The sequence below is a fragment of the Artemia sp. Qi Xiang Cuo genome, chromosome 12, assembly GCF_049724085.1.
Source record: "Artemia sp. Qi Xiang Cuo chromosome 12, ASM4972408v1, whole genome shotgun sequence".
In the NCBI taxonomy this organism is placed as follows: domain Eukaryota; kingdom Metazoa; phylum Arthropoda; class Branchiopoda; order Anostraca; family Artemiidae; genus Artemia; species Artemia sp. Qi Xiang Cuo.
In genome coordinates this window covers 61,783,766-61,799,019 of record NC_142805.1, presented here as the reverse complement: position 1 = coordinate 61,799,019, position 15,254 = coordinate 61,783,766, and the positions used below count along the sequence as shown (strand labels likewise).

Genomic DNA, 15,254 nt, shown 5'->3' with positions numbered 1-15,254 from the left:
AACAACACACTTCAAATTGCTTAAATAACCACGCAATTACTACATAGGACATAACAACATTGATAGACAACTATCTCGACTGAAAAATTTAGATACTTTAAATCTTACTTGTTAGAATCTTCAAAAACTCGGTTCTCAAGGTTAGGAAACTAGAAATTAAGCTATATGGACTCGTTTTATTTAGGTAAATAGGGTAAGCTGAAAGCTGAAAGCTGAAAGGGGGCTTATGATTAATAAAGAAGTATCTAGGTCTTGGCTGAAAAAGACATTAATAATTGGATCCTAGTTGTTTATTTTACGACCGAAAACCCTATAGTATTAGTCATTGTGGTATATTCTAGGCCTCACAAAACCCGACAACGGAGAAAGTACCGTATTGATTTGAATGAATCTTATGTACAGTTACAGAAACAAATTGGCTAGATCCTAGATAAAAATGTAATATTTTTTATTAAGGCTTTAATGTCCAAGTTGGCACAAATAGGTATGGATATTATTTTAGACTAGGTGATATCGGTGTAGGGAGGAAAAAATCAATGGCAATGGACTGCTACAGTCTTGTAACTTTCATAATTTATTCATAACCATTACTAGAAATGGATTATAAACCAATGTGGTAATCACATAGTATTGAGATGGTCGACCTCATTGACTATTATAATTGCTCTAAATTTGAGACAGGGTGGTTATGCTACAAAAGATTACACACTAAGTTTGGAATATTAGCGAAAGTACCTAACGCTAGAAAGAAGAGCCGGGTTTTGTACAAAAAATTTTGGAGTGGTAGATCTTAAGACAATAAAATGAAAGTGAGGAAAATAGAGAGAAGTATTTTAGTGTACATTAAGAAGATGCGATATGAAAGCCATGGATAAAACTTTTGATGATCTGGGAGATGCGGCCATATTGTCAAAAATTTGTAAAAATATATTAAAGAGTTGAAGGGAAGTAGTTAGTGTGGTCCTTCTGTTAGCCCTTCTGAATGTATAAGAATTTATTAACAATATTAAAATAAGGTTATTGCTCATCCTCCCTATCACCATTCACCCTTGTGGAACTTCGACTCTTAAAGCCCAAATGATCAAGATCCTTTTTCTACCTTCAAAACAAGATCCCTACAATGTTTTACCAGAACCAATAAACACTTTGGAATACCCAACACCTAGTTTCGCCAAAGTCTTTAGGTCAAACTCACCATCATCGACAGAATAACACCGCAGCAAATTCGATGGCTACGACACAACAAGCTTATCTTTTCCCGAACATGTTCTTTGAAAGCTGTGTATATGGCTCTCATTTTAGAATACACTCTCTAAAGAGACAGAAAGACAATTTTTCGCTGCTGAAAACGTCGTACCTTTTCCTCCTGACAGATAAAAAGTTCATATAAGAGTCACTGCAATAGACTGGCTGTCTTAAATGGACCAAATTGACCTTTAAGGATGGATCCGACTTCTGTCAAGTCAGTCTGGGCTTGTCTTTGTTCAAAGATAGAAACGACACATCTTCTACTTAAACGTTAAGTGTTTGAGAGAGATGGGCCGAATTCTTTGAGCATGTTTTAACCCACAATAAAGTTGTAGAATATCATTTTGAAAGGAAAGAAACATTTGTTTTTCTCAGAACAGTTAAAAAAAGAGGATGTTACCAATAAAAGGGGTGTTTTCTTAGTATAGTCTATACCAAAGAACAAATCCTCGTTTTACAAGGTGTCCTAGGACTCGGTGTCTTTTTCTCTTTATTTTGACCCTTTTAATCTAAAGGTCGGCAACAGTGCCAAGAAAGGCAAAGAGATCCCAATCCCAAATTGGTTGTTGCGGACCTTGTTTATACTTAAAAGAGAACTAATTTATATTGAGATAAAACACGTCTAGATGCCTTTTTACGGTTAACTTTTAGCTGTAGCTTATAGCCTTACCTCTGCAGTAAACTCAAGTTTTGGAAGTTTTCTTAAATAAGTTTTAAATTAAAGCTAGGCTAGATCTGAATTTTTGCAACAATTACCTCTAGGCTATTCAATGTTGTGGTGAATTTATTTTGGTAAAATTCTATTTTAGCTACTTTCGCTGTCTTGGAAAGGGATTATGTTAGGAAAATGAAACTTTCAGGGATGGGTCTACACACTAGAATATGCCTATGTCACAGGAAGGTATTTTGAAGTACCTATCTCCACTCCTTCTCCCTCTAGAGGGCAGTGACCCTTATAAATCTGGTAAAATTCTACTTTAGCTACTTTTGGCTATCTTGGAAAGGGGTTAGGTTAGGAAAATGAAACTTTCAGGGATGGGTCTACAGGCTAAAGTATGTCCAGGGAAGGTATTTTGAATTACCTATCTCCACTCCTTCTCCCTCTAGAGGGTCCTGAAATTAATAATAACCTGATTAATAGAAATATTCAACACATTAGAAGGTAAGGGGGGCGGGCAGCTTCCCCCCCTAAAACTTCAAATTTACAAAATTTGAAATTTTGACAAAACAACATTTTACCTTAATTTTCAGTTATCAGTTTCTTTTTCTCTAGGTTTAGTTCTGAAAATGCAATTTCTGGTATTTGAGTAGAATTTTAAGCCACATGAGTATTTTTTTCTAAAATTTAGGAAATGTATTTGCATATATTTTAAACCTTATAAATTGCAATTGAGCAAAGTCATGAAGCTGAAAACAATTTTGTTGTACTTCTTTTAAGCAGAAGATCTATTTTGCAATGTTTCACTTTTATGACACACAGATTTTTAAAGGTCATCAAAGGTCAGGATCCTCTAGAGGGAGAAGGAGTGGAGGAGGGTACTTCAAAATACCTTCCTAGGACATACTTTAGACTGTAGACCCATCCCTGAAAGTTTCATTTTCCTAACCTAACCTCTTTCTAAGATAGCCAAAAGTAGCTAAAGTAGAATTTTACCATAAATCTGTATTATGAAAGTGAAACCCTTGCAAAACAGACCTTCTGCTTAAATGAAGTTCAAGAAAACTTTTAAACTTTACAATTTTGCTCAATCCCAATTTATGAGATTTCAGAGATCTGAAATACATTTCCTAAATTTAGAAAAACCAATTAATTCTGTTTAAAATTCTACTCAAATAAAATGAATCACATTTTCAGAGCTAGAGCCAGAGAAAAAGAAACTGAAAATTAAGGTGAAATGTTGTTTTATAAAAATTTCATTAGGTAGGCCTAGGCCATAGACCTGTCAAGTATGTAAATTTCTAGGTAAATTTTTATCAAATCATATTATTGACTTACAAATAAAGTGTATATACCACTTGATGGCGTAGGCAGCATCTTGTGTAGGGGGGGGGGCGCAGCTGCTTCTGTGATGGAGGGGGTAGGGTTCATACTAATACTTCCCAAGGTCCTTTGAATATAACCCTTTAGAAACTAGTCATTCTATATTTCACTAAAACTTGGCCTTTAATATTTTCCATGTTCTACTTTTCCTGCAACAGTATAACATAAGAGACCCACTATCCAATTTCCAGAAAACATAAACACCACAAAAGCAATTTGACACAAATCACATTATGGTTAGATTACAGCTTCTTCTAAGAATTCAACTCAAAAGTTTACAGTTGGGCAAAATTAAATATTAAATTTGGTATAGAGGAGACTGGCCCATGTCCAGCCAAAGCAAACAGTTTCAATACAAAAACCTAAGGAGCTTCTGGTGGATTATAAAAGCTCTGACAGATTGCAGTGTATTTTTTAAAAAAAGTCTGACCTTAATTAATACTTTTACAAAAAATTTCAGATTGGATCAGGTTTTATGGTGATTAACTCTGGAATTTTGTTCAATTTTGTCTGAAAGCCTACACCTAATTACAAATACTAGAAAAAATGCATTGTAAACTCACATTATATTCTTAAAATTACCTTAAATTGCACTTGCTAGCGATAGGACAAATCCTGTGTCCGCCAGCTTCAGTGATGATAGTTAATCATCATCTGTGGCATCCCAAATGATGCACCACGGTTTGTTGAGCCACTCCCTATCCACTGATGACTTGAATGCATCCACGGTGGTAGAGGTTACTGTTTTTTCACTAAGGGAGTTCCACAAGCTGACAACTCTGTTTGAGAAGAACTTGTTCCTTAGTCTGGTGTTCTCCTATTATTCTCCTATTATTTGCCTGTTTTTGGCAGCTTCCAAGATATGCCATCTTCACCAGTTTGCTGTTAGTATTTTTTCATCCTGTAGGATAGTGAACTCCCATGTTTGGCCACAATACCCAGGGTAAATTCAGCATGCCTTACCAAGGTGTCCAAAAGTGGGCTATGCTTGTAAAAGCTGTGTAAACAGAATATTTAAAGGTTGAAGGCAAGCTTAATACCCAAAACTGTGTTATTTCTGGTGTTGTTTAATCCTGTCAGAACAGTAGGTGAACAGAAGTTCTTTTTTCTCTGTTAAATTTCATTCAAGATAAAATGATTAAAAGTAAAAAAGAGGTGAAGAATGAAAGGAGGAAGAAAAGAAAGAAAGGTGGCTGTAATCCAGAAGAAAATAAAATAGCAGATTTTCTGTCTTATTCTACAAAAAGTCAGTTGGATTCTCTGGAAGTACCATGGGTGTCCCTAGAGGAACGCTGCAAGACTACATAAAAAAAAAAGTTGAGAAGCTGAATATCCCTCTAAAAAGTCTGGACCTGAATTGCCTTATACCCTGTTACAACCCATGATCAATATTTACAGAGGAGCAAGCAAAAAGACTAAAAACTTACTTGAAATCTATAGCTTATATGCTTTTGACTGTATTCCCCTAGAAGCATGTAAATGTGCATACACTTATGCCATTATTAAGAGCATAAATATACCGGATAACAGATAACTGCAAAGGTAGTGGAAACAGTGGAGGAATTACAGTTAAAGATTGGTACAGTGGTTTTATGGATTGACTTAAAACTCTATCAGTAAGAACACCAATAAGTACAAGTCTATGATCTACTACTGCTTTCAACTGTCACAGTTTAGGAACTTTCTTTAACAACTTGGATTGAGGCCTATATAAACACATGTTCAGACCACAAGACATTGGAAGTTTTGACAAATCAGGTCTGAAAAAATCCACAAGCCTGGTAAAATCATTGCACAGTAAGGCCAGAAGTAAGTAGGGAAGGTCACGTCAGCAGAAAGAGGTCAGTTGACCACGATTTGTGCTGGTATTAATGTGTTGGGAACACAGTCCCTCCTCTACTTATTTCCCCACAAAGACAGTGTCTGAAAATTTTACTCAGGGGAGCTTTACCAGGAACCATCATGATCAGCTCAGAAAATACTTCTGGCTGGATGACTGCCTCTCATTCTTTGCTTTACTTGCAGCATTTTATCAATCAACTCAAACCCAAAAAATCAACAGGAAAAAATATGAAAAACTCAGAAGTGCTCAATGACACCCCTATGAAAGAATTCATTACTGCTAGGATAAAAGCTGTATCTGCCAAAAAGCCCTAGTCCTGGAATGGAAGAAAGTCAGACAGGTGAAAAGACTAAAAAGCAAAAGGTGTCTCTCTAGCAACAAGAGTTACAGTTAGAGTGATGATTCTGACATAGAAGACCCCTACAAGCAAATTCTAATTTGACACTGAGAAAGTCAAGGCTGGTGATTACATTCTGATTGAGCTGAAGAGCAAGAAAGAGAATTCTGTTCACAATGTTGACATTGTGTAGCAACTGAAGAACTTAAGGTCCTCTTTTGGAAGAAGACTGGAGCAAGAGACTTTGTGCTAACTGACAAGATGAATAGTGTCTTAAAGACAGAAGTTGAAATAAAACTGCCACCACTGAAAGGTAGGACACCAAGATTAGCAGAGCGGCTTACTTTTGGTGTTGATCAGTCAATGTATAATTTGAAAATAATACTCTTTATTTTTTTTTTAAACCTTAGAGAAATTCATTTTGTAGTTTTTTATGCTGACCATATTCTTTCTTAATTTTATAGCCAAAAAACAAGCTTTAATGTTCCTCTGGTCACTTTTCTTTTTCTTTTGTCCGGTGGCCAAATGTAAGACAGAGACGACTGAACCAGTGCCGGGATGGCCCAGGTTTGGCACTCTTGACCACTTGGATAGTGAAGCATCCAGGTGGAAAAATGGCGGAGTATTTGTAATTGTCTTTTTCAAGGATGGTATTGAATGAGTTACTTTTGCTTTAATATGCTCAGCAACTTCTTATTGCTTGAATCAATTCATGGAGAATTAAACAAGTCAAAATCAGCCAATCGTGGGCCAGTCTCCTATATATATATTGGACTGAAAATCCATATTGAAGATCAAAACATAAATGTTGATATCGCAAACGATATTTGGAAATTTCTGTTTATTTCCAGCTTTTTTAACCATCTACCAGGTAACATCCAACAAAAAATTCCAACATAAAAAATGTTCTCACTAATATCTATTGTAAATTTGAAGTTTTAGGGGGGAAGCTGCCCGCCCCCCCTTACCTTCTAATGTGCAGAATATTTCTATTAATCAGGTTATTGTGTTTTCTTCTACTGTTATCTGCATTTTCAAGTTATTTTGAATAACATTTTTGTCCAATATTGTAACCAATCACTCAGACTAAAGCTAGATTTCATCAGGTTAAGAATAAATGAAAACTGATTAACAAAGAAGACATGGCATATCACAAGATACAAAACATTAGAGAAATGTATTATGAGGGTTATATCTTGAACCATCAGAAGAAGGAAGATGGATTGTCAGAAAAGCAACCATAATGGTACCACTCATTTGGTTTTTTAATGTTTCCTTCCAAACAGCCACAACTTGTCAATATTGATAAACTTCAGTAAATTTGGAGGTTTTTTTTCCATTACTTAGCTAGGAATAAGGTGAAAAACCTCTCAGTTGATGTTTTTATGCTCCTTCCAATAATAATAATTGTTTTTATTGCAAATTCAACTCTGAGCCCTTAAATGAATGCTTAAGAGTGATATCTTGTTTGTTATTTTTAGCTTGAGAAATAGGTTAAAAAATATAGTTAAACACATACTAAATGAATTATTTCCAAGTCCTATACTCTATAGACTAGCATCAATTTATCATACTGAAATCTGATGAACTTAAATACTAATAAACTCTTATCATTCCACCATTTTTTCAATTCTGCTGTTTCCATTGTTTTAAAGTGTGTGGCTTCTGAACAGAAAAATTTTCTGTAACTTTAGGATGGCAAGCTGAAGAAGTGAGCAAAATTACTGGCGGCTTTGTTTCTTCTTTTTCTTTGACAAAACAGCACTTGGAGTCTAAAAACAGTCTCATTTTAGCCTCATAATTTTTTTTTGTTGGTTTATTTATTTCAAATATTGTTCTTCTTCCTTCCACTTAAGGTTGCAATTAACAAAACTGAAGCAGGTTTCAGGTCATGTGAACCATGCTCAACTACTTTATTGCACATTAATAAAGAAATAATCTCCTGGAATATTGTTCTTTGTTCATTTCCAGACAGCTTGATATTAAATAGCTCACTTCTGTCAGGCTTTATTTTTAGTCTTGAAAACTTATTTCTTGTTCTCTTTGCTGACTTTGCAGTATTATAGCAGCTAAAGGTGAGGTGTTGTATAGTCTGAAGAACAAAATCTACAATTTGGTACTACACTCTTTATGTATCTATGATCAGACTTACCCTATAGACAATTATTACAAGGATCTTGACCCAGGTGCACAAATCACTGAAAGTAAATTAACTGGTTTTATGAAAAAAAGAAAAAAAAACGTATCACAACAATTAAGGCTTGAGTTCATATAAAAAACGACACAGAACTGTTGTAAATGTTTGAGCAGAAAACAACTCCCACTAGCTTGTCTGATCCTGCAAAAATTATTTTTGCAGGCATTGCAAAAATATCACCCTTCTTTGGCCAACTGAATGAGTAAATGGCAAGTCTCAGACAGTGAAACTTAACTTTTTACTTGTGAGAAAAGTCTAGAACCCTTTTTTTAACAACCTTATGCATCCCGCCTGGCATCCGATCTAACTATGTAGTAGTTGTTTAACTTGAGACTAATCTTTTGCTTTCTGTGCCTGAACTTGCAATCACTGTCATTTTCTTGAGTAGCATTTTGAATACTCTGATTGTCCTCATCAGAACCAAGCTAAAGGCTGATGTTGGATTTGCCTCCAGCCAAATTTATTTGTTTTCCTTTTGTGAAAATCCTTTTTGCTCAGTTTCACATCTTTGCATTCTGAGCTTTTCTTCTCTCCTTTCCCTTTGGCTTTCAGATTCCCCCCCCTCTGAAGAACCTCTAGGTTTTCTTTTGATTAATTATTTCTGCCTCTATTGCAATTTTCTTCTATTTTTGATTCTTGAAACTGGTAATAGATTTGGCTGCTTGATTGAGTCAAGAAGGATTTATCTAAAGATTTTGATTGGTTGCCAAAAAACCTCATTTGACTAATAGTAGGTCTGTTCTTTTACTCATCTTTGTGCTAATATCTTAGATCTTTTGACAAAGAATGCTTAAAAGTGAAATCTTGGCACTAAGATCTTACATCTTATGGCATTCTTTTGCAAACATCTTTCATCATTCTGCTCTGATCAGCAGTCTCATCAGCAAGTTCTTTCATCATTGTTCTATGTAGCAGAAAAATGGCATCCTTCACACTTACATCTGTGAGCTATAAGATCTTAGAACAAAGATGAATAAAAGAACAGAAATCTTTGCACAAAGATGTGAGATCTCAGATGTTAGATCTTAGAGCAAAAGAACAGCCCTAGTAACAAAACTAGTACATCTTTCTATAATGTAGATATAATAATATTTTCAATTTTTTAAATATCATATATGTTCAGGTAAGTACATATTCTGAGGTACTGATATTGAAAAATTCAAATAGCTTCCCATTAAGTCTGGAAATTTGGCCCAAAGGTTTAGAAAATGTCACACACCCTAACCAAAATTGCCAACTCCCCCCCCCCACAGCCCCCAGGGCAAAGATTTTAAGTTATGCCCCTGGGGCATATAAGGTTTTCATAGAGAGCGGTGTTGTAGAAACCTCAAAAGCAGTTCAAGGCAACCATGAGTATATTTGCTCTTTTTGGCTAATTGGTGTTCAAGTATCTAAGATTGTTTACTTTTTCCTTTACCTAGATAAATACAAGTACTCTGCAATAAAAGTATTTAAAAATGTTGGTGGTATGTTGCAGGTTAAGTCCAGCACTAATGTTGCAACATTGCAACATGTTGCAGGTTAAGTCCAGCAGTCTTGCCAGACATCCCTGGCAAGGAGTTCTTCTCAAATGTTGGGCTTTTATTCACATGTCAGACTTTCCCCAGACGTGCTTCTTTGGGGATAAGTTTGACATGACTCTTATCTCTTTTGTGAAAATACTGACTAATTTTTCAATAAGAATTTGGAAAACATCCATGCTCTTCTAGTATATAGAAAATATAAAAAAATATATTCTCTATCTGATTTACCTTATATTCTGCACATGGTAAAGCAAGCTAAGTTATATGTATTCTTGAATAAAATTAAATAAAAAAACGAGTTTTTTTAACTGAAAGTAAGGAATGACGTTAAAGCTTAAAACGAACAGAAATTATTCCGTATATGAAAGGGGCTGTCCCCTCCTCAACGCCTCGCTCTTTACGCTAAAGTTTTTTATTGTTTAACAAAAATAGAGTTGTGAGAAAGTAAAACTTTAGCGTAAAGAGCGAGGCGTTGAGGAGGGGACATCCCATTTCATATACGGAATAATTTCTTTTCGTTTTAAGTTTTAATGTCGCTCCTTACTTTCAGTTAGAAAAACTTGTTTTTGTTATTTAGTTTTTGAACGTTTTTGAATTAATACAGGTTATGATTTTGGCTCACCGTACATGAATAATTAAATCAAAATTTGCCTATTAATTCTACTTTTATTTGGTTAAATGGCTTTCTCGAAACTTGTTTAATTTTATTTACAAACGTTTTTATTATTAATAAATATACGTAACTTACGAATTAACTTACGTAACGAACTTCTATATTCATATATTTTTAATGCGTATATTAGGAGGCTCGCTCCCTAGTCAATACCTCTCTCTTTAAGCTAAAGTTTGAATTTTGGTCCAATTCTTTAAAAATGACCCCTTAATCACAAAGGCCGTTATTTAGAATAAATAGCTCTTATGAAATTACTAAAAAATCTTTGGCTTAAAGAGCGAGGTATTATATTAATATTATAATATATAACGTCCTGTATATTGCATTGACTAGGGGGTGAACCCAATCATACACGTAATATTTTCTGTTCGTTTTAAGTTTTGATGTTACTCTTTATTTTCAGTTGGAAAACTTGTTTTTTTTATATATAATTCCTGATCTTTATTTAAATAATGCTGGGAAATCCGGCGCCCCCTTCATAACAATGTCTCTTCTCCAATGAAAACTTCCTTCATGGTAAGATCCTCCTACATAACCCCCAACCCCCTCCCCCCCCCTACCAGAAAAAATACCCTCTGAAAACGTCTGTGTACTTCCCAATAACCAATACTATATGTTAACATTGGGTAACGTTTATAACTTTCAGCCCTCCCCCCGGGGACTTCGGGGGATTAAGTCATCCTAAAAGACATATTTATCATATTTTCGACCATGCTGAACAAGATGGCTATCACAAAATTTTGATCGGGTGACTTTGGGAAAAAAATGAGCGTGGGAGGGGGCCTAGTTTGCCCTCCATTTTTTTTGGTCACTTAAAAAGGGCACTAGAACTTTTAATTTCCGTTCGAATGAGCCCTCTCACGATATTCTAGGACCACTGGGTCGATACGATCACCCCTGGGAAAAAGAAAAAACGAATAAACACGCATCCATGATCTTTCTTCTGGCAAAAAATGCAAAATTCCACATTTTTGTAGATAGGAGCTTGAAACCTCCGCAGCAGGGTTCTCTGATACGCTGAATATGATGGTGTGATTTTCATTCAGGTTCTATAACTTTTAGGGGGTCTTTCCCCTTTTTTTTAAAATCAGCCAAATTTTCTCAGGTGCGTAACTTTTGATAGGTAGGACTAATATATTTGATAGGTAGGACTAAACTTATATATTTGAAATCAGCATTAAAATCTGGTTCTTTGGATGTATCTATTGGTATCAAAATTCCGTTTTCAACAGTTTCGGTTACCATTGAGCTGGGTCGCTCCTTACTTACAGTTTGTTACCATGAACTGTTTGATACCATTCAAACAACTTTCAAAACTTGACTAGAAGGCTTGCTACTTTAACAGAATTTGATGGCATTGTTACCTACTTCTGTTGATAAGGAGGAAAAGATTGAAGCCTTCAACAGATTCAAAAGATCATACAAAAATTCAGGATTTATGTCAGACTTACCTCAATATTAGATTTTCTGATTTATCCAACTATTAGATTCTCCATTCAATGTTCTTTCTAAATATAGTTATCAGTACTGATACAAACTGTTTCTTGGCTCTTTCTGATGGGGCCAAAATAGCCCTGGGCTACATACAAAACTTTGCTAATTCTGTGTTTTTTACATTATTTTGGTGTTTGTTTCTTATCAATACGTAGGTTCATAGCAAATTTTGCATATAACCCAGGGCTAAATCTGGCCCAATTGGGAGGGGGTTGGGATGCAATAGCAATAAAGGATTGGAGTTATTGTATTTAGAATTCAGGTTGCATATTTTTTTTTATCCATATTTGATTTGTGTCCTAGAAATAACCCTTTCAAAAATTTCTGCTGCTGTTATCTGTAGGTTCATAGGCAGCGCGCTAGCGCTGCCTAAGTAAAGAACAATGTGGGCACAATGTGTTGTTTTTTAGTTTTTTCTCCATACCAGGGCACTTTGTATCAAAGGAGTTGTTGTAGAAAGTTCGAAAAGGGCTCATTCAATTGGAAATTGGAGTGGTTAGTGCCCTTTTTAATAGTCGAAAGTGATTGAAGGGCAACTAGCCCCCCCCCCCTCACGCCCATCATTCCCCCAAACACATTCATCAAAATTTTGAGTTAGCCATTTTGTTCAGCATAGTTGATTTACATATATAAATTTTCTTTTTGAGGAAGACGCTCCCCAAAAATCCAAGGGACAATGACTTTAAGTTATGCCCTGAGGGCATATAAGGTTTATATAGAAAGCGTTGTCGTAGAAACTTCAAAAAAGGCTCATTCGATTGGAAATTCAAAGGGCTAGTGCCCTTTTTAATAGTCGAAAGTGATTGGAGGGCAACTAGCCCCCCCCCCCCCACGCCCATCATTCCCCCAAATGCATCCAATCAAAATTTTGAGATAGCCATTTTTTTCAACATAGTTGATTTTCAGATAGAAAATATCTTTTTGCGGAGGACACTCACCCACAACCCTCAGGGCAAGGGTTTTAACTTATGCCCTGGGGGCACATAAGGTTTTATAGAAGGCGTTGTTGTAGAAACTTCAAAAAAGGCTCATTCGATTGGAAATTCAAAGGGCTAGTGCATTTTTTAATAGTCGAAAGTGATTGGAGGGCAACTAGCCCCCCCCCCTCACGCCCCGCCTTCCCCAAAACACATCCAAACAAACTTTTGATATAGCCATTTTGTTCAGCTTTGTTGATTTCCAGATAGAAAATATCTTTTTGAGGAGGACACTCCCCCACAACCCTTGGGGCAAGGGTTTTAAGTTATGCCCTGGGGGCATATAAGGTTTTTATAGAAGGCATTGTCGTAGAAACTTCAAAAAAGGCTCATTAGATTGGAAATTCAAAGGGCTAGTGCCCGTTTTAATAGTCGAAAGTGATTGGAGTGCAACTAGCCCCCCCCCCCGCGCCCATCATTCTCCCAACACATCCAATCAAAATTTAGAGATAGCCATTTTGTTCAGCGTAGTTGATTTCCAAATAGAAAATATGTTTTCGATGAGGACACTCCCCCACAACCCTCAGGGCAAGGGTTTTAAGTTATGCCCTGGGGGCATATAAGAATTTATAAGAAGATGTTGTCGTAGAAACTTCAAAACAGGCTCATTCGATTGGAAATTCAAATGGCTAGTTCCCTTCTTAATAGTGGAAAGTGTTTGGAGGGCAACTAGCCCCCCCCACGCCCATCATTCCCCCAAATACATCCAATCAAAATTTTTAGATATCTATTTTGTTCAGCGTAGTTGATTTCCAGATATAACATATGTTTTCGATCAGGACACCCCCCAACAACCCTCAGGGCAAGGATTTTGTGTTATGCCCTGGGGGAATATGAAGTTTTTATAGAAAGAGTTGTTGTAGAAACTTTAAAACAGGCTCATTCGATTGGAAATTCAAACCGCTAGTACCCTTTTTAATAGTCGAAAGTGATTGGAGGTTTTTAAAGAAGGCGTTGTCGTAGAAACTTCAATAAAAGCTCATTCGACTGGAAATTCAAAGGGCTAGTGCCCTTTTTAATAGTCAAAAGTGATTGGAGGGCAACTAGCCACCCCCTCCCCCCCACACACCCATCATTCCCCCAAACACATCCAATAAAAACTTCTGAGATAGCCATTTTGTTCAGGGTAGTTGATTTCCAGATAGAAAACAAATTTTTAAGGAGGACACTCACCCACAACCCTCAGGGCAAGGATTATAAGTTATGCCCTGGGGGCATATAAGGTTTTTATTGAAATCTTTGTTGTGGAAACTTGAAAAAGGGCTCATTCGATTTGAAATTAAAAGGACTAGTACCCTTTTTAATAGTCAAAAGTGATTTGTGGGCAACTAACCCCCCTCTCTCGCCCACCTTTTCCCAAAACACATCCACTCAAAATTTTTAGATAACCATTTTATTCAACGTAATTAAAAGTTTTGGAAATTAGGTCTTTAAGGATGACAACCCCTCCCCCCACAGTCCTCAGGGCAGGGGTTGTAAGATATGCCCTGGGGGCATATAAAGTTTTTATTGAAAGCGTTGTCGTAGAGACTTCCAAAGGGCTCATTCCATTGGAAATTAAAAAGGATAGTACATTTTTCAATTGTTTGAATTGATTGGACAGCGACAAAAGTCCCTCTCACCCCCATCACTGTCACAAACACATCCACTCAACATTTTGAGACATCCATTTTGTTCAACGTACCGTAGTTGAAAGTTCTTGAAATTAGGTATTTAAGGATGATAACCCCCTCAGAGCCCTCAGTGCAAGGGTTTTAAATTATGCCCTGGGGGCATATAAGGTTTATATAGAAAGTTGTTGTATATGATTTATAGAATAGATTTTAGTCTTCCTCAAATCCAATTTTTATATGTTTAAAAACTAAATGTTGACTTAAGATTAAATTAAAATGCACTGTTATAATGCTAATTCCCAATAAGGCATCTCAGCAGTATCCCAAGAACGACTGAGGGTATTATGTTCAAACGCTCGGGGCTACTTCTACTCTTAAAATTTAACCAAATCCAAATAGCGTAAGCGTATCCAAGCTATCAAAGAAAGTAAACAGATTTTTTTGCGAATGATATCAAGTTTTCCATTACAGGTCAACTAGAGGAGTTATGAAACTAAATTAAACAGTAATATTTGTGTCCAGATTTTTAAAAGGGTGTATGCTTTTAAAAATTGCTGAAAATGTTTCTCCAGCATACAAATAGCAGGCCAAGCTATAAAGTCTTAAGAAACGAAAAGGATTAAAGTATTATTTTTTTTTTTTACGAGAAGAAAATATCAGCATGGAACGGGAAGAAATTAATTAAAAAAAAACTTTCTTCGCGGTATAAGTTTGTCAAAGAACAGTAAGGAACTCCATTAAACAAAAAATGGGCATTTATGAAATCATATAATCCACCAAGCATGAAACTACCACAAATCAGCGTTGACATGCAAGTGAAACCCGACACGGACCGAAAGTACAATAGATAACCAAGCCACGTACAAAACGAGCAGAAATTAACATAAGTTGGGCTCAAAACCCCTATGCCTTCCCAAGGCCAGAAAATAAATTGTGCTTTACTAAAAAAATACAAATCAAAGTGCATTGTCAGTTTAATATACATATACTGATATTTAGTAATCAAAATGTTAATATTATTTGATGTATTAAAGTTATATAAGTAAAAACAAATATATTTTTAATAAACAAAAATGTTTCATAAGAATTCAGTGCTGTAGCATAAAAATCCAATTAATCCAATCAAAAATCCAATTAATCCAATCAAATCTGTACATATTAGTATTGGATCCAAAACTATGCTTCTCAGAGGTATGCTTGCACTAGATGAACCTGCTCCAAAATAAGCAAGGTCAATTTTATCAGCTGACATGGTTATGGTAAACTTGTTTTTGGGTGCAAAAGATTTAAGTTGGGAAACTAAAGATG

General features: G+C 35.7%; 1 protein-coding gene across 1 annotated transcript in view; it reads left to right on the top strand.

Annotated features, from left to right (window-relative positions):
* Nucleotides 1-1,787: 1,787 nt before the first annotated feature.
* LOC148946375 (protein EFR3 homolog B-like) overlaps nt 1,788-15,254 on the top strand; it is an 81,477-nt gene continuing 68,010 nt past the window's right edge. Inside the window, exon 1 of the mRNA XM_089097682.1 lies at nt 1,788-1,925. The gene's annotated coding sequence lies outside the window, so the exon portion shown is untranslated. The remainder of the gene's footprint in view (nt 1,926-15,254) is intronic.